The 18,713-nt window shown below is 39.5% G+C and overlaps 1 long non-coding RNA gene across 3 annotated transcripts; it reads right to left on the reverse strand.

Annotated features, from left to right (window-relative positions):
* Positions 1-3,150: 3,150 nt before the first annotated feature.
* Positions 3,151-17,997, reverse strand: LOC138758378 (uncharacterized). 3 transcript variants are annotated; one of them, XR_011354261.1, is made up of 5 exons: positions 17,884-17,990; positions 7,627-7,836; positions 6,482-6,563; positions 5,944-6,091; positions 3,151-3,277 (listed from the first exon to the last, which is right to left on the reverse strand). It is a non-coding gene; the product is annotated as an uncharacterized lncRNA (long non-coding RNA). The 3 variants fall into 3 exon arrangements; XR_011354265.1 differs by lacking the exon at positions 6,482-6,563 and having other exon boundaries at positions 17,884-17,985; XR_011354266.1 differs by lacking the exons at positions 5,944-6,091; positions 6,482-6,563; positions 7,627-7,836 and having other exon boundaries at positions 17,884-17,997.
* Between the last annotated feature and the right edge of the window lie 716 nt (positions 17,998-18,713).

Below are 18,713 nucleotides of genomic sequence, written 5' to 3' on the forward strand. Positions count from 1 at the left end.
AATTATCATAGTTAAAAAATGATTGGGAAAGAGAACTCAACCTTCATATTTCTAATGAAAATTGGAATAAAATTCTGCGACTGGTAAGCTCTTCTTCTCTATGTGCAAAACATTCACTAATACAGTTTAAAGTTGTTCATAGAGCTCATATGTCTAAAGATAAACTCCATCGCTTTTATTCTCATATCGATCCTATATGTGATAAATGTCAATTGGAAATAGCTTCCCTTACACACATGTTTTGGTCCTGTCCCTCTTTACAGAATTATTGGAAGGAAATTTTTTCCATTATATCTACTGTTTTGAATATTGATTTACAACCACATCCCATTACTGCAATTTTTGGATTACCTATGATAGATTTGACTTATTTATCTCTTCCTGCGGATCGTATGATTGCTTTTCTTACACTAATGGCTAGAAGATCTATACTATTAAATTGGAAAGAGGTAAATCCTCCCACTGTTTTCCAATGGTTTACCCAAACTATACTATGTTTAAATTTAGAGAAAATTAGAAACTCTGTCTATGAATCCCCTTCTAAGTTTGAGTTAACCTGGCGACCATTTATTCAATATTTTCATTTGTGGTGAGTTGATCTGGCTCTATTTTCTTTCTATGATTATGTATGACTTGACCCATCTCCGGGACCAAGTGTCCCAAATTTTGTTTATCAATTGTTAATTAAATTAACATATTTTGAGCCAGGGGCATTTTAGGTGAAAGACCCCCCACCCCCCCATCCCCAATTTGACCATTAATTTTATTCCATATTGTAATTATATGCTTTAATGGAGAGATTCTTTAAGGCCAGATAATAATTTAGAATCCCATTAATATAAATGTATTTTTTTTTGTTATCCTATCACCAATCTTAAGCAACTACAATTTTACCCATGAAGATTTGTCTCCTCCATCAAAGAGGGAGGTGACAAACTTCAATTTGGTTGCCTAAAAATATTTTTTGAAATCTGGGAGCATTAATCCTCCCAATTTATAATTACAAGTTAATTTACCTTTCCACAGAAACTTCCTGATGCATTTATGAAGGTTTTATGAAAGAATCTCTTAGGTATAGGAACAGGCAAACTTTGAAAAAATATTGTACTCTAGGCAGCACATTCATTTTAATACAGTTGACCCTTCCAACCAAAGTTAGTGGGTGGGTCACCCATTGATTAAGATCATCCTTAATTTTCATAAGCAAGGGAAGATAATTCAACTCATATTGTTATCTACCTTAATACCTAAATATTTAATCCAGTGAGTGGCCACTTAAATTGAGATTTTCTCTTAATTTATTTATAATTCCCACCTGTAAGTGGCATAACTTCACTCTTGTTCCAATTGACTTTATAACCTAATATAATCCCAAAATCTTCCAATTTAGACTATATTTTTTGTAATGTTAGCTGGTTCTGTCAGATATATCAGAATATTCAGCAAATAAATTGATTTTATGTTCTTTCTGATTGATTCTGAAACCCTTTATGCTAAGATATAGATGGTTCAATAGCCAAGAAGAAAAGAGCGGACATAATGGACAACCTTGTCCGCTAGATCTGGACGGTGGGAATGCTGATGAAATTTGACCATTAATTATTACTTTAGCTTCATGCTCAGAATATAAAGCTCTAATCCAATTCATAAATGTTTTTTCCTATTCCAAATTCTTCCAGCACTTTGAATAAAAAGTCCCACTGCAGCCTGTCAGAGGCTTTCTCTGTATCTAGACCCATAGCAACACTTAAGTCATCTCTTGTTTGTGCCAGATGCATCATACTGTGCAATCTACATATATTGTCCACCAATTTCCTTCCCTGCACAAAGCCAGTCTGATCTGCATTTATTAATTTAGGCAAATAAGTTGCCAATCTACTTTCCAAGGCTATAGCAATAATCTTATGGTCTGTATTCAAATGCGATATAGGTCTATAAGACAATGGTTTCAATGGATCCCAAATAACTGCTGTCAAAAGGTATTAAATAAATCTTTAATTTTTTTATACAATTCCAGTGGAAATCCATCCTCACCCAGGGATTTATTAATGCTTCCTCCATCTCAATTTGAGTAAAGTGAGTGTTTAACCCCTCCTTTAAATTTGGATGATCCAATTGTGACAGGAATCTCTCAATATTATTCAAACACCCCACTGATTGAGATTTATAGAAATTAACTTAAAATTGCTTGAAAGCTTCATTTATATACTCCAGTTGGTAAGGGATCCTGTCTGAGTCTAGCTTAACCGTATTTATTGTTCTGGAAGCTTTTTCTGTTTTCAACTGCCAGGAGCGGACCTTATGGGCTCTTTCCCGCTGTTCATAGTATTTCTGTTTAGATCTTGTTATCATTTTGTTTCCATTTAATATGTGTATATTGTATTATACTTGAGCTTTTAATTAATTAACCATCTATATTTATCCTCAGAGCACACTCGTTAAAGATTCTTTTCCAAAACTGTAATCTCCTTTTCAATTCTTCCACCTCCCTTGTATACTCTTTTTTTTTACTCCTAGAGGATTATTTGTCCTCTTAATTAAGCTTTTAATGTGTCCCATAGAAGAAATTTATCCAAGTGGAATTACAGTTGATCTCTCAGAATGTAGTAATCTGGGTAAACTATTATTATTGATTGCAAATATTGTAGCTGGGACACAGCACTGATCCTGATGGCACCTCACTGGTCACAGGTTCCAACTCATTCATCTTTTGCCTACATTTTCAATTTGTTAACCTACTCAGTCTATTCTATTTCCAATAGACACCAAATATACCATAATGATGCATGCTTGTCTACTATGCCACTTAGAACTTTAAAAAACTCAACAGATTTGGTAAATGAGAATTTCCTTCTATATATCTAGGAGGACTGGACCCAGTCTTATTATTATTTTCCATGTAGCCTGCTACCACTTCCACTAAAAGATAGATTCCAGAATTTCCCCTGTTGCTAATGTTAAGATGATCCATTAATAGTTTCTCATTTTCTTCCTTCTTCTGCATGAAGTAGTCGGGTTACATTTACTACCTTTCAGTCTATGGAAACTATTCTAGAATTATGGAAATTTGGAAGATGGCAGCCAGGGAACCCATTCTCTCCACTCTCACTTCCTTCAAAATCTTAGGATGCACTTCATGAACCCTCAGGATTTATTGCCCTTCAGTCCCATTTATTTCTCAAATACCCACATTTGTTCACGAAGATTATTTCTTTTGAATTCGACCTTTACTGCAGACCCATAGTTCCTCATCAAACCCAGAAGGATTTTAGGCTTTCTGAAAAGATAGACAATAAAAAAAAGTTTAATTTCTTTATTATTTTCCTACCCCATGGCGTAATGTCTCAGTCTGCAACTGATGCATGTTGACCTTTGGTACTTTTTTTTAACCTATGGGCCAACTCTTATATTCCCTTTCCCCTTTAAGAATTCTGGCCTTAGTTCTAACTTGCTGAACTCCTTTTCTAAACCAGTTTTGAGGGTTGCTGTTTTTTAGATAATGTTACATAATCCTTTTCTTTCATCTGAAACTACCTTTAACCTCAATATCTATGACTGGACTACTATTCCTGTTGGGGTTTTTGCTTTAATTGGATATTTATTACCTGTGAACCCATATTAATACTTCAACATTTGGATGATTTATTGTTATATCTTTTAATCTATTTCCCAACCATCATAGCATTGCATGCCTTGAGTCATTTAAGACACTAACCTCAGCTTGAACAAAATCTTTTTCAATCTTTATACAAAATGCTATCATATTAGGACATTGTTCTATAAAGACCTATTAATGAGCACACCATTAACCAATCATTTTCATGATACAACACAAGATCTAAAGATCTGTTATTCAACATACTATTCTACATTTTATGAATTGATATTCCACACTATTTTCCCTGCTCCTGTGCTGCACTATCTAAATTCTGTGTTCTATGTAAATTATGGTCCCAATGATTATTATATTATACTTTTATTTTAAAAATAAATAGTCACCTATAATGTGTATATTTGCATTAACTTTCTCTTCCTGACAGACAGTGATAATAGTTACTCATTTCCCTGCCTTGCACTCAGACTTTTACCAACTCCAAAGGCATCCCCTCAACACTACTCACTCTTCCATTATTTAATTTAAAACAGTGGTTCTCAACCTTTTTCTTCCCACTCACGTCCCACTTTAAGTAATCCCTGTGCCATCGATGCTCTGTGAATAGTAAGGGACTGTTTAAGGTGGGATGTGAGTGGGAAGGGCAGGTTGAGAATCACTGCTCTAGACCCAATTGTTCCTGAAATATTTTGCTTGAGAGAAATTGTCATTGGCCCATTTCCTTTGGAGTTATGAAACGGTGCACATAACGAATCAATTAGGTATGATTAAAACAGTGGTTTTTAAACCTTTTCTTTCCACCCTTATACCACTTTAAGCAATCACTTACTAATCACAGAGCACAGATGGCATAGGGAATACTTAAAGTGGTATGTGAGTGGAAAGAAAAAGGTTCTAAACCACTGATTTAAAGGCTTATCTATAGCCCATTTATTCATTTCACTTTGACTCAGGCGAAGGAATCCCTGTCTCAATGGAGAATTTCCTTTTCTCTGGAAACTGTACCAATGTCCAATGAATGGAAATTTGTTTATGACACAATTACCTTTTTGCAATGCACTCATTTCTCTGACTAATTTGCGCATAACTCAATTAATACTACTGAGATCACTTTTGTGGCTGATTTTTAATATAGACCCCCAACTGCACATCTTCTTTCAGAAGGACTTTCATTTTAGTTTTATCCATGTCATTGGATTCCATATACATCCTAGCAATTGGCAATTCCCCTCCCAATCTAAATCCTTTAAGGCATTATTCTCAATTTCATTAGGAGTTGTAAACAAAACTATAGCATCATCAAGGTCAAATCTTTATGTGAGACAAGTGCTAGTTCAAAGTTAAAGTCTGTAGACACTGTTATTGTTGTTTACTAAAAGTACTGGAGAAACTCAGCAAGTCATGTAGCATTCTTTATGTGGCAAAGATAAAGTTACATATTCAATATTTCAGGCCTGACCCCTTCATCAAAGTATGAGCAAAAAGGAGACAGCCATCTGAAAAAATGCTGAGGAAATGGGTGGGGGAGGAGCACAGGCCCACATGCAAGATGTCATAGCTCGATATAGGGTGGGAGGGAGCAAGAGAAAAATCTGAGTTGTTGGAGAAAGCTCGCTGACTGGAGAAGGAAGGGAGTGGAGAGCTGGAGGAATGTTGACAAAGGAATTCACCAATAGCTGCACCCGCCCACTCTCCAACAGCTGAACCCACCCATCCTCCAACAGCTGTTGACAAGGGAGTGGCTTAATGGAAACCAGAGAAGTCAGTGTTAATGCCATCCAGCTGGAAAGTGCCCAAATTGAATATTGGATGTGGATCATTAAATTTGCAGGTAGCCTTGTTTTGGCAGTGCATGAGGCCATGGGTAGACATGCCAGTGTGGAATAGAAATGGTTGGCCACTAAGAGAATTCTGCCATTGCTGTGGACAGAATGAAGGTGCTCAATGAAACAATGTCCCAGCCTGCATTCAGTTTCTCTGATGTAAAGAAGGCTACAAAGGGAACACTGGATGCAGTAGATGACCTCTGCAGATTCACAAGAGAAATGTTGCTTCACTCGGAATGACTCTTTGGGGCCCTGAATGTGGTGGACTCGTCCAAAATACTTGGTTAAAGATGAAGGGGATTAAATGATAATTTCCAGTTCAATATTAGACCAACTTTTTTTTCTATTATGCATTATAATGAAAACAAATGCAAGATGAAATTATTATATGAAAACCAAAACATAAAAGGAAAGATTGAAATGAAAGGTTGCAGCATAAAACGCCACAGTTAATGATTAAGATAATGAACTGAGCAAATCATTCTACAACATGTATTTCAGTACCTCATTCTACAAAAAACGAGTGAACAAGGTCACAGAGCTGTTTGAAATGAAGAGACACAGCATGACTCTAAGGATTGCTTCTTTCCAGTACTGCTGCACTTATTGAGTATCTCGTGTTGATAAAGATTTTGAAGTTTGTTCAAAGAAACTGAGGAGAATGGAGAACAGCTCTAAATGACTGATTGGACATTGAGAGTACAGTTTCAGCTTAGTGATGGATATATTAGAACATTCATTAACAAATCCACAGGCACTACAATCATTACAATCAGGATGTATGAAATTAATTACAGAGACAAAGGCTTGGAGTCACTCAGGCTCCTTCCACTGTTCAGGGACTATAAATGAATAAGCAGTTACAAGAACTTCTATTCTCCTTTCACCACATTTAATATGAAGAGGAAATGGTACAATTTTGGAATTTCCAGCAATGTCAAAAAGGGTCTTCAACATGTTAAAAAAATTAAATTTATTATTTACTGTTTCAACATCATCAATATCGTTACTGATCATCGACTATCACTCAGCAAAAACTTACATGCCCCCAGAGTATTTAGACTTCTCCACCTTTAAAAATAACATTGCTCATCTCCAATATCTTCTCTTGATCACCAATGGATCTAATAATTCACAGAGAAAAGTAACCATTCTCCATAAGCCCGGCTCAATTCCAATTGCTTCACCTACTTTCCAATAGCAATCCAACAGCTGCACCCACCCATTCTCCAATAGCTGCACCCGCCCACTCTCCAACAGCTGCACCCGCCCACTCTCCAACAGCTGCACCCGCCCACTCTCCAACAGCTGAACCCACCCATCCTCCAACAGCTGCATCCACTCTCCAATATTTGCACCCACCCACTCTCCAACCGCTGCACCCACCCACTCTCCAACCGCTGCTCCCATCCACTCTCCAACCACTGCACCCACCCACTCTCCAACAGCTGCATCCACTCCAACATTTGCACCCACCAACTCTCCAACTGCTGCCCCCACCCACTCTCCAAGAGCTGCATCTACCCACTCTCCAACCGCTGCACTCACCCACTCTCCAAAAGCTGCACCCACCCACTCTCCAACCGCTGCACTCACCCACTCTCCAACAGCTGCACCCACCCACTCTCCAACCGCTGCACCCACCCACTCTCCAACCACTGCACCCACACTTAGCAGTTGCAGTCTCCAGCTGCTATACTCTTCAGTAGCTGGAGTTGCTGCAACAGCTTCACTCACCCACACACCAATGGTTGTCCTTCATACACAGTGCTGCCAACTGTCCAATAAAACTGTCAATGTATACGGTTATACTGGATTCTAGACAAGTGCCCACTGTCACTCGCCTAAAGCCAAACTCAGTTAACAAAATCTATATTTACTCACCACAGATGCACTTACTCCTCACAGCTATATTCAACCTTAAACTGCTTGCTTTACATCTGTGTTTCTGTGACAGCTGTTATTTCTCCTTTTACAGCTGCATTCAGTCCCCAAAGTTCGGTTCACTCTCAACTATTTAAGCTTAAACTCCAATATCTACAATCTCTCTTCATTTGCCTCCTTCATGACTCTTTAGCTCTGTTCACTCTCCAAAAGCTGCATTCACTTTACCAATACCTGATTGCCTCCAGAGCCATGCACATATTCTAGGAGCTATAGTTACCCTTTACTGCACATTTACTCAACTTTCTTATACAGTGGAGTGTGAATACAGGTTGGAAATAGATTTATTTCATTTTATATTATCTTCCTGGATTTTCTGTTCAAAATTATTCCTTCATGTAAGCATAGATGGGACTCTTCTTCAAAAATGTTGTTTCACAGTGAGTTTTTCACAATGTGGTATCATCTTCCATCATCTGGAGTCCCCCTTGGATGGTTTCATCTCTTCTGGGCCTGCATGAAGATAATTATGGATCTTTACTCTTCAGGGAGCGTGATGGTCACCACTGAACTCAACTTTCATTCACCCTGTTTGAACCTTCTAATAAACTATTGTCTAATGTATTAACAAAGAAGCAAGGTCCTATTTTCAATGTTCTGAAATACGCAGGAGAATATGAACACAACAGTTCTCAGCAGATTAGACAGACCAGGAGATGGGCAATCATGCAACACATGAAATTTAAAGTAGCCAAATACAAAATGCAACCTTTTTGATGCTAAGAACAAGGGTAAGCAATATGAATGAAAGAACACAATCCTAATGGAGTACAAGAGAGACTGCCAGAGTCCATATATATAGATTATTGATAGTAACAGCACGTATAGAGAAAATAGTTGTAAAATTCCAATGAACTCCTGAGTTTTATAACTAGAGAAGGAGATAGCAAGAGAATGTGTCACTGTGAACCTTTATTAGACAATGGTTTGGTCTCGAATAGACTATTGTGCTAATTCTGGGCACTGCATTTTAGGAAAGATGTGGCAGTATTTGAGAGGGTACAGAAGAGCTCTATTACAATATTCTTGAAATGAGGAATTTTAGTGGAATTGATAGACTGGAGAGAATAGGATTATTCTTCTTGGAACATTGGGCATTGATTGAAGTAGTTCAATCTTGAGAGGTTAATGTGGATTGTTCTTATTGGTAGAAGAGTCAAGAACTGGAGGACATGGAATGATAGTGACAGACAAAAGAACCAAAGTATATATGAGGAATATTTATTTAAAAAAAATATAGTCTGAAATATACTGCTGGGATTTGAGTCAGATTCAGATTTCAGATTTATTGTCGGAGTACATACATGGCATCATATACAACTCTGAGGTTTATCGTGTGGGCTAGGCAGAATTATCACTTATTGGTAGTGCAAATAAAGAAATGTAAACAAACTTACTGTGCGATACAGAGAGAGAAAAAGATCAAGAATGCACAAGATATATTGCAGCCAAGCTGGCCAGTAGTGGAGAGAGTCAATGTATACAGTGATACTGGGTTCTAGCCAAGTTAGTTACATTCTAGATGGTATTAATTCTACAGACATTTTCTGTTCTTGTTAGTGAATACATTTGTGAAATTAAAAACAGTATATCCTTCAGATCGAGGCACAAGAGATTCCAGATGCTGGAATCAAGTAAAGTCAAGTTTATTATCATCTGATTACACAAGTACAACCTGATGAAACCGTGTTCTCCAGTCCTTGGTACAAAACATGCAGACATACAACCAGACAGCACAGGCAAATGATACATCTGCAGGACAATTATTTATATATGCAAATAAATAAATAAATAAATAAATGGATAAATAAATAGTTAGATTTTGTAAATATGAGAGTCTCAGATTGTTGGTGTAAGCAGTTCCTTTAGCTGTTCAGCATCCTCACTGCTCGTGGGAAGAAGCTGTTTCTCAGCCTGGTGGTGCTGGCTCTGATACCCCTGTATCTCTTTCCCAACAGGAGCAGCTGAAAGATTGCAGGGTGGAAGAGGTCCTCAATGAATTTGCACATCCTCTTCAGACAACGATCCTGGTAGATCATGTCGATGGTGGGGGCAGGGGAGACACCAAACAATTTCCTGTAGGGTAAAAAGCATCAGGAGGACATAAAGAATTGTCACCATTTCAGGCTTGATTAAGGAATCTGACCTGAATATTCTACCATTCTTTTTTCTCCCACAGATGCCGCTTGACCTGCTAAATTTCTCGAGCAAATTGTTTTTAGTCCTTTCATGCCACTTGGTGTTACTGAAGCCCATTGTAAATGCTCATATTTGGAAACATTCAGAGAAATTATATCAGATCTGTTCCACTCAAGTTTTCTAACCACAAGTGCATCCATTCTGACTCTCGGGCAGTATGTTTTTAAAGAATATGGAAGCAGAAAAAGCAGACGGCGTTAGTGTTTTAGTAACCGTCTGTCACAGTGTGTTTAATGATCATTATTAGAGCTCAGCGCTTATTTTCACTGGGCTGAATGCCAAAATAATACCCAGGTCTCAGTTAAGGCTTTGAAATGATTTGCATTTTTTAAGTTAGCTCCTGCTTGAGCTGGACACTGACACTGCTCTTCCATTACCAGCTTAACCTGCTTGATTGAGATCAACATAAATTCTGCTGCATAAGCTTTTGTCAACTTTAACATAGTTAACATAATTTGAGAACCCCATGCAGAGTGATTTCTTTGTTAAATTCCTGCTCTCCTTTAATTATCTACAGTAAGCAAAAGCCTCTTCAATATCTCTGCACAATGGAAATTACCTTCCTTAACCCTGATCAAAGACACCCTCCCTCCCCACCCCCAAAAAAGAATGGATGTATGTGAGAGAACTCCTCTCATAATAACTGGAAATGGTGTAGTAGGATAGTGGCAATATTACTGCAACGATAATCTGAGGCTTTGATTAATGAGAAGATACGAACTCAAATCTTATTATAACTGCTGGAGGACCGAAACTCATTTTAACTGAATCTGGACCTACCAGAATAACTGGGGTCTATGAAACTGTGAGATTGTCATAAACTCTCGGCAGGTCAGTCATTAGGAGAGAAACAGACTTTCCAGGTCAAGGATCCTTCTTCAGAACTGGAAAAGTAAGAATGCAAGCACATTGTAGGGAGCAGAGGAGTGAAGAAAATAAAGACACTGCCTGTGGTGGGAAGCAAAGCAAAGATGATAAGCGATAATCACTTAAAAAATTGGCATTTAGAAGAGAAAGATGGAAATATCTTGAAAGAGATAAAAAATATATCACCTGAAATTATTAAATTCAGTATCAAGCCCTGAGGGTAGATATGATGTGCCCAGATGGAAAATAAAGTGCTATTCCTGAACCATATATTCAGCACCAATGTAGGAGGCTCAATACAGGAAGGTCAGAGTGTGAGTGGGTTAAAGAATTAAAGTGAAAGACATCCAAGGATTGCCTTTATGGATTTGGTCAAGTAATCTAGCTTTGCTTTATTCAGTGTAGAAGAGACCTCATTGCGAACAACACATTCAAGAAACTAAACTGAGAGATAAATTGCTGCTTCATCCAGAAGGATGTTTGGATCTCTTGTTGGTGAAAAAGGACGAGATAAACAGGCAGGTGTCTTTTCTTCCTGGTTGCATGGAAATTGCCTTAAGAAGTGGAATGGTTAATGGAATAAAAGAGTGGATCAGGGAATTATGGTGGGCATAAACAATTCAGAATGTTGTAAAATAAGGAAAGGGGAGGATGTGTGTATCAAATTTGCAGGAAAGAGAAAGGATATGGCTGCATATCTTGCAAATCATATGAGAGGGAAAAACAAGGTAAAGAATACTGAAAGTATCTTAAAGGCACTGGTATGGAAAGGTTTGTCATCAGAATAGATATGAATTAAACAAGGAAAGTGGTAGAATGGAATGGTGTCCTTGTTGGGAGCAGGATGGGAGAAGATTAACAAGAGAGAGATGTGGAAATCACTGGGCTTATGAAGAATGTTACTCACTAAACTCTACTCTCAGATGGAGATTAAGATGTCAAGAATGAGAAGCAAAGACCATGTGAAAGTGATAGGCAGCAAAGACAACAAATTTTGGGAATTTTATAAATACAAGAAACTGTATAACACTGTCATCAATGTGATGGAAAAAAGGATTTGAGGGAAATTATCATACCAGCAGAAAGGAAAGTAATTTTTACATATCCAAATTAAGAAAAGGGCAATTTCCCTCAGCTAAACTTTTGAATTGGGAATATAGATGATAAAATTCCATTCCTACTTAACTTTGTCAAGTGATAATATTAAAATGTAAGATGTCCAAAAATCACCTACGGCTCCTAGAACGCTTCCACCAGCGTTGTCTCCGCTCCATCCTCAACATCCATTGGAGCGCTTTCATCCCTAACGTCGAAGTACTCGAGATGACAGAGGTCGACAGCATCGAGTCCACGCTGCTGAAGATCCAGCTGCGCTGGATGGGTAACGTCTCCAGAATGGAGGACCATCGCCTTCCCAAGATCGTGTTATATGGCGAGCTCTCCACTGGCCACCGTGACAGAGGTGCACCAAAGAAAAGGTACAAGGACTGCCTAAAGAAATCTCTTGGTGCCTGCCACATTGACCACCGCCAGTGGGCTGATAACGCCTCAAACCGTGCATCTTGGCGCCTCACAGTTTGGCTGGCAGCAACCTCCTTTGAAGAAGACCGCAGAGCCCACCTCACTGACAAAAGGCAAAGGAGGAAAAACCCAACACCCAACCCCAACCAACCAATTTTCCCCTGCAGCCGCTGCAACCGTGTCTGCCTGTCCCGCATCGGACTTGTCAGCCACAAACGAGCCTGCAGCTGACGTGGACTTTTACCCCCTCCATAAATCTTCGTCCGCGAAGCCAAGCCAAAGAAGATGTCCAAATATTAAATTTACTGAGTTCATTCACAAATATCAAACAACAATCACTTCTAAGATCAGCAGATTAGGCCTTTTTAACTAAATTGTTTATTTAGGTACAATAAAGCAATATAAATATCAACATTTAAATATCACCATGAAAATGTCCTGTCCTGCTTCTCCATGGAAACATAGTTCTTGTATTAGTTAACACATCTATTATAAAAGCTTACAATGGATTTCTGTGCAAGTATTTGTTGAAATTGACAATTGTAATTTGTAGCCTTATCCTAAATCATTTTTCCTTAAAAATGTATAACAAACCAATCTTCATTCAATATCTGTGAGAAACATGAAGATATTATTGTATGAATGCAATCTGAATATTTTGTATCTAGGTATCCATCTCTTCAACATTGCAAGCTAAATTAAAGAAGGATGGGCATTCCTTCAACTATCTTCATAGGTCACCTTGATTTTTCAGTTGCCATCACAGTGCAGTCATTTTTTATTTTATCCCAACACACCCAAGGGATGTTGCACAAATAACTCATTAACATGTCTTTAATTGCACCACAAATTTTTATTGATTCTTCTCCATTTCTTTGTCAAAGTACCAGAAAAAGCTTCATTAGATTAAGCGATGGTTTAAGGCAGGAGATCAAGCTTTGTCCTGGAACTTGGGGAAAATTCTCCACAGGCAGCAAATAATTTGCTTCAATGCATAATTAATAGATTTGTCAGAAGGTACTTAAATTGTGAAATACTGCATGTAGACTCTTCTTTAAAGATAGGTGAAGATGAATGGACCCTGTTGCACATTGGAAAATTTCATTGCTGAACACTTGCAATCTACAGCTTCTGGATTTACTTCAGCATTGTCCTGCTTTCTTACAGGTTAAATGGGAAGGTAATGAGAGCTATATGGCTCTTAATTAATTTGATTTTAATCAACTTGAAAGATTTGTGTATTTAGTAAGTTCCTTTAATTTTAATTCAAAAAGCAATATTTTGTAAATCTCTCTCTTTTTCTCATTTGTGTGCATCAGCTAGTTTTGCTTTCTCCAAATGCAGAGAATATATTTTTTATTTCATTCTTATTTAATGAAGTCCATTTTCCACAACTTATCAATGTGCAACCTCTTTCACACAATAAATGAACGAGAGGATAAAATATACATGCAAACTACTTTTATAAATTGACTGCATTTGACTATTACAATGTTAACTGAGAAATTAATGCCTCTCTTCTCTTTATGTAAAGATAATTTCTTTCTCTGAAGTTTCATTCATCTTCAGTTACGTTTGAGTAAAAATTGGTACTTTAACATGCAGTGTTGCTGATTTAAATTCCACTTTCTTTAATCTATCATCACTTTGCTATTACAGTAAAACTATTGCATTGTTCTTCTTCTTTGGGTTGGCTTCGCGGACGAAGATTTATGGAGGGGTAATGTCCACGTCAGCTGCAGGCTCGTTTGTGGCTGACAAGTCCGATGCGGGACAGGCAGACACGGTTGCAGCGGTTGCAAGGGAAAATTGGTTGGTTGGGGTTGAATGTTGGGTTTTTCCTCCTTTGTCTTTTGTCAGTGAGGTGGGCTCTGTGGTCTTCTTCAAAGGAGGTTGCTGCCCGCCGAACTGTGAGGCGCCAAGATGCACGGTTTGAGGCGATATCAGCCCACTGGCGGTGGTCAATGTGGCAGGCACCAAGAGATTTCTTTAGGCAGTCCTTGTACCTCTTGTTTGGTGCACCTCTGTCACGGTGACCAGTAGAGAGCTCGCCATATAACACGATCTTGGGAAGGCGATGGTCCTCCATTCTGGAGACGTGACCTACCCAGCGCATTTGGATCTTCAGCAGCGTGGATTCGATGCTGTCGGCCTCTGCCATCTCGAGTACTTCGACTATTGCATTGTATTGTATCGATATTTCACTACATCCTCTCATTAAATATCATGGTCCTGATTTATAAAAATGCTTGCAGTTCAGCAGGAATTCTTTGGCTTGGCTTCGCGGACGAAGATTAATGGAGGGGTAATGTCCACATCAGCTGCAGGCGGACTTGTGGCTGACAAGTCCGATGCGGGACAGGCAGGCACGGTTGCAGCGGTTGCAAGGGAAAATTGCCTTTTCATGAAAGTATTTGGACTCAAAAATAAAACCAGTAAGTATTCCACTTGTTGAAATGGAGAAGTGCCATTTTCACATATTTTCAATTGACCTTGTTAAATATTCATTAGAAGCTCCTGATGTTGAATGGAAGCCTGCTGACAGATGAGGGCAGGCATCAGTATGCAGCTGAAGCTCTTAGAAGTCTGTGCTTCCATTTAAAGGAGCCCCGCATGAATCATTATTGTATGCTGCAGATTGGAGCATGCTTGCTTAATTTTTTTTCAGTCCTTGCCAGTCCTCTTGCAAGAAGTGCTGCAAAGAACTGACACCACACTGTCTTGGTCACTTGAGAGCATACAGAGAGTGAGGTTAATATAATGCTGTCCTTGTTTTTCCCCCAAAATGTTTTAGTCATAAAATTGGCAAAAAAAATCAGTGGTAAAAGGTACAGTCCCATTTATTTACAATGTTTACCTTGTATCAGGTAATATATACATATATAACCTTATATTATGACGTGGCAGAGTTTTTCAAGCTCTGCTGGGACCAAGGAAAGCTGCCTCAGGACCTTTGTGATGCCATCATCATCACCCTGTACAAAAACAAAGGCGAGAAATCAGACTGCTCAAACTACAGGGGAATCACGCTGCTCTCCATTGCAAGCAAAATCTTTGCTAGAATTCTCCTAAATAGAATAATATCTAGTGTCGCCAAAAATGTTCTCCCAGAATCACAGTGCGGCTTTCGCGCAAACAGAGGAACTACTGACATGGTCTTTGCCCTCAGACAGCTCCAAGAAAAGTGCAGAGAACAAAACAAAGGACTCTACATCACCTTTGTTGACCTCACCAAAGCCTTCGACACCGTGAGTAGGAAAGGGATTTGGCAAATACTAGAGCGCCTCGGATGCCCCCCAAAGTTCCTCAACATGATTATCCAACTGCACGAAAACCAACAAGGTCGGGTCAGATACAGCAATGAGCTCTCTGAACCCTTCTCCATTAACAATGGCGTGAAGCAAGGTTGCGTTCTCGCACCAACCCTCTTTTCAATCTTCTTCAGCATGATGCTGAAACAAGCCATGAAAGACCTCAACAATGAAGACGCTGTTTACATCCGGTACCGCACGGATGGCAGTCTCTTCAATCTGAGGCGCCTGCAAGCTCACACCAAGACACAAGAGAAACTTGTCCATGAACTACTCTTTGCAGACGATGCCACTTTAGTTGCCCATTCAGAGCCAGCTCTTCAGCGCTTGACTTCCTGTTTTGCGGAAACTGCCAAAATGTTTGGCCTGGAAGTCAGCCTGAAGAAAACTGAAGTCCTCCATCAGCCAATTCCCCACCATGACTACCAGCCCCCCCACATCTCCGTCGGGCACACAAAACTCAAAACGGTCAACCAGTTTACCTATCTCGGCTGCACCATTTCATCGGATGCAAAGATCGACAACGAGATAGACAACAGACTCGCCAAGGCAAATAGCGCCTTTGGAAGACTACACAAAAAAGTCTGGAAAAACAACCAACTGAAAAACCTCACAAAGATTAGCGTATACAGAGCCATTGTCATACCCACACTCCTGTTCGGCTCCGAATCATGGGTCCTTTACCGGCATCACCTACGGCTCCTAGAACGCTTCCACCAGCGTTGTCTCCGTTCCATCCTCAACATTCATTGGAGCGACTTCATCTCCAACATTGAAGTACTCGAGATGGCAGAGGCCGACAGCATCGAATCCACGCTGCTGAAGATCAAACTGCGCTGGGTAGGTCACGTCTCCAGAATGGAGGACCATCACCTTCCCAAGATTGTGTTATATGGTGAGCTCTCCACTGGCCACCGAGACCAAAGAAGAGGTACAAGGACTGCCTAAAGAAAGCTCTTGGTGCCTGCCACATTGACCATCGCCAGTGGGCTGATATCGCCTCCAGCCATGCAACTTGGCGTCTCACAGTTTGGCGGGCAGCAACCTCCTTTGAAGAAGACTGCAGAACCCACCTCACTGACAAAAGACAAAGGAGGAAAAACCCAACACCCAACCCCAACCAACCAATTTTCCCTTGCAACCGCTGCAACCGTGTCTGCCTGTCCCGCATCAGACTTGTCAGCCACAAACGAGCCTGCAGCTGATGTGGACATTACCCCTCCATAAATCTTCGCCTGTGAAGCCAAGCCAAAGAAGAACCTTATATTAGTGGATGGAAAGTATTCTGCCTGGAGGTCAGTTACTGGTGGAATTCTGCAGAGATCTGTTTTGGGATCCCTGCACTGAGCTTTTTATAAATGACCTAGATGAAGAACTGTGAGGACAGGTCAGTAACTTTCTGGATGATACAAAGTTTGGAGGATTTGTGAATAGTGATGAAGGTTGTTGTAATTTACAAAATGCAGAGTTGAGCAGAAAAGTGCCAGATGGAGTTTAATTCAGATAAGTATGAGGTGATGCATTTTTGGAAGGTCAAACTTGAAGGCTGAGTAAAAGGTTAATGATCAGATGCTTATCAGTTTAGAAGAACAGAGGGACCATGCGGTCGAAATCCATCCATCTCTCAAGGTTGCTGTGTAGGTTGAGTGGATACTTAAGATGGCCTATGATACTGGGCTAAATAAATCAGGGGTTGAGAAGTCACATTGCAACTCTACAAATTTCTGGTGAGACAACACTTAGAACTGTTGTGTTCAGTTCTGGTGTCCTCATTATAGGAAGGATGTGAAACTTATAGAGATGTTGCAGAGGAGATTTACCAGGATGTTGCCTGGATTGGAAAATAAGTTTGATGAGGTATGATTAGCGTAGCTCGGACTTTTCCCTCTGGACCGTAGAACAATGAGTGGTGACTTAATGGAAGTCGACAAGATTCTGAGAGGCATCGATAAGGTGGACAGCCAGCACCTTTTTCACAGGGTGAGATTAGCAAACACCAGAGGACATCTGTTCATAGAGAAGGAAATTTAGGAAAGACATCAGGAGTAATTTTGTTTTGTTTTTAACACAGAGTCGTGAATGCCTTGCTGGGGTGGTGGTGGAGGCTGAAATATTAGGAGCATTTAAGAGAATCTGCACAGTTGGCGTAATGGTTAGTGCAATGCATTTATAGCACCAGCGATTGGCATTGGATCTGGGTTTGAATCCCGTGCTGTGTAAGGACTTTGTACATTCCCTTCATGTCTGTGAGGGTTTTCTCCAGAGGATCCAATTTCCTCCCACCCTTCAAAAATCCGGGGTGTAGGTTAATGGGGTGTAAATTGCGCAGTACTGGCTGAATTAGCCTGTAACAGTGCTGCATGTATTTCTATCTGTCTAAAATGGATGAAAGAAAAATAGAGGGTTATGTGGTAGGAAGGGTTTCATTTTTTTTCTCTCTCCGGTATATACAGTGCCCTTTATTTTCCTGTGCTCCACAGTTTTAAATTTGTAATCAAGCAATTCACATGCACATTCCAGATTTTATTCAAGGTTATTTGTAGATTTGACCATGTTCATGAAGTCTTTTGAGGACAATAGTCATTGACAAATGCAAACCTACCTTCTGAGGAGCGGGGTTTCTCATCTGTTGGACAAATGATTGGGGAATTTTCTTCATTATGATGAGAATTCTTCTGTCATCAGCAGTGGAGATCTTCATTGGCCCATCAGTCCCTTTGTGAGCTCACTAGTACACTCACAAACACCTGTGAAGCCAAATGTCCCAAACATTATGGTGCCCTGAAATGAGAGGACTATGTATAAAAAGTGTTGTAATTTCTACATGGTCAAACCAAAATATATACAAATAACCTTGAATAAAATCTGGAATGTACACTTTAATCATGTGGATTGTTGATTATAAATGCAAAATGGTGGAGCACGGGGTAAATAAAGGAAAATATGTGACTTTGTCCCAAACATTATGGAGGTACTGCAGGTTGGCACAACATTGAGGACTGAATGGCTTGTACTATGGTGCAGTGTTCCATGCCTAATCGCATAATGTCTTTTATTGCATATCTGTATGAATAGCAAGTCTAAGCAACTTTTACACAAATTCTAGCCCCTTCATTTGTAATTGCATGAGGGCTTAACTTGTGGCCTTTCCAAGAGAACCTTATATTGGCTGAATTTAGCTTCAATGTCTCACCCACCATGTAAATATGGATCTCAGAATGTTTTACCTGGTGATATTTGGTAGCAGGCAGCAAATTTCTGCCAGATCAAAGTGAATCATTTATCAGTAATATTCTTGCACCAGTTTTTCTTTGTCTCACTATGTAGACCTGGAAACGGCCCATGGAGTATGGAATCCTCAGCTTAGACAGACTCAGAGCTCAGACATACTTTCTTCTGACCATTACATCCTCTTTGAAGAAGAAGAATCAG

Source organism: Narcine bancroftii, chromosome 1 (assembly GCF_036971445.1).
Source record: "Narcine bancroftii isolate sNarBan1 chromosome 1, sNarBan1.hap1, whole genome shotgun sequence".
In the NCBI taxonomy this organism is placed as follows: Eukaryota; Metazoa; Chordata; class Chondrichthyes; order Torpediniformes; family Narcinidae; genus Narcine; species Narcine bancroftii.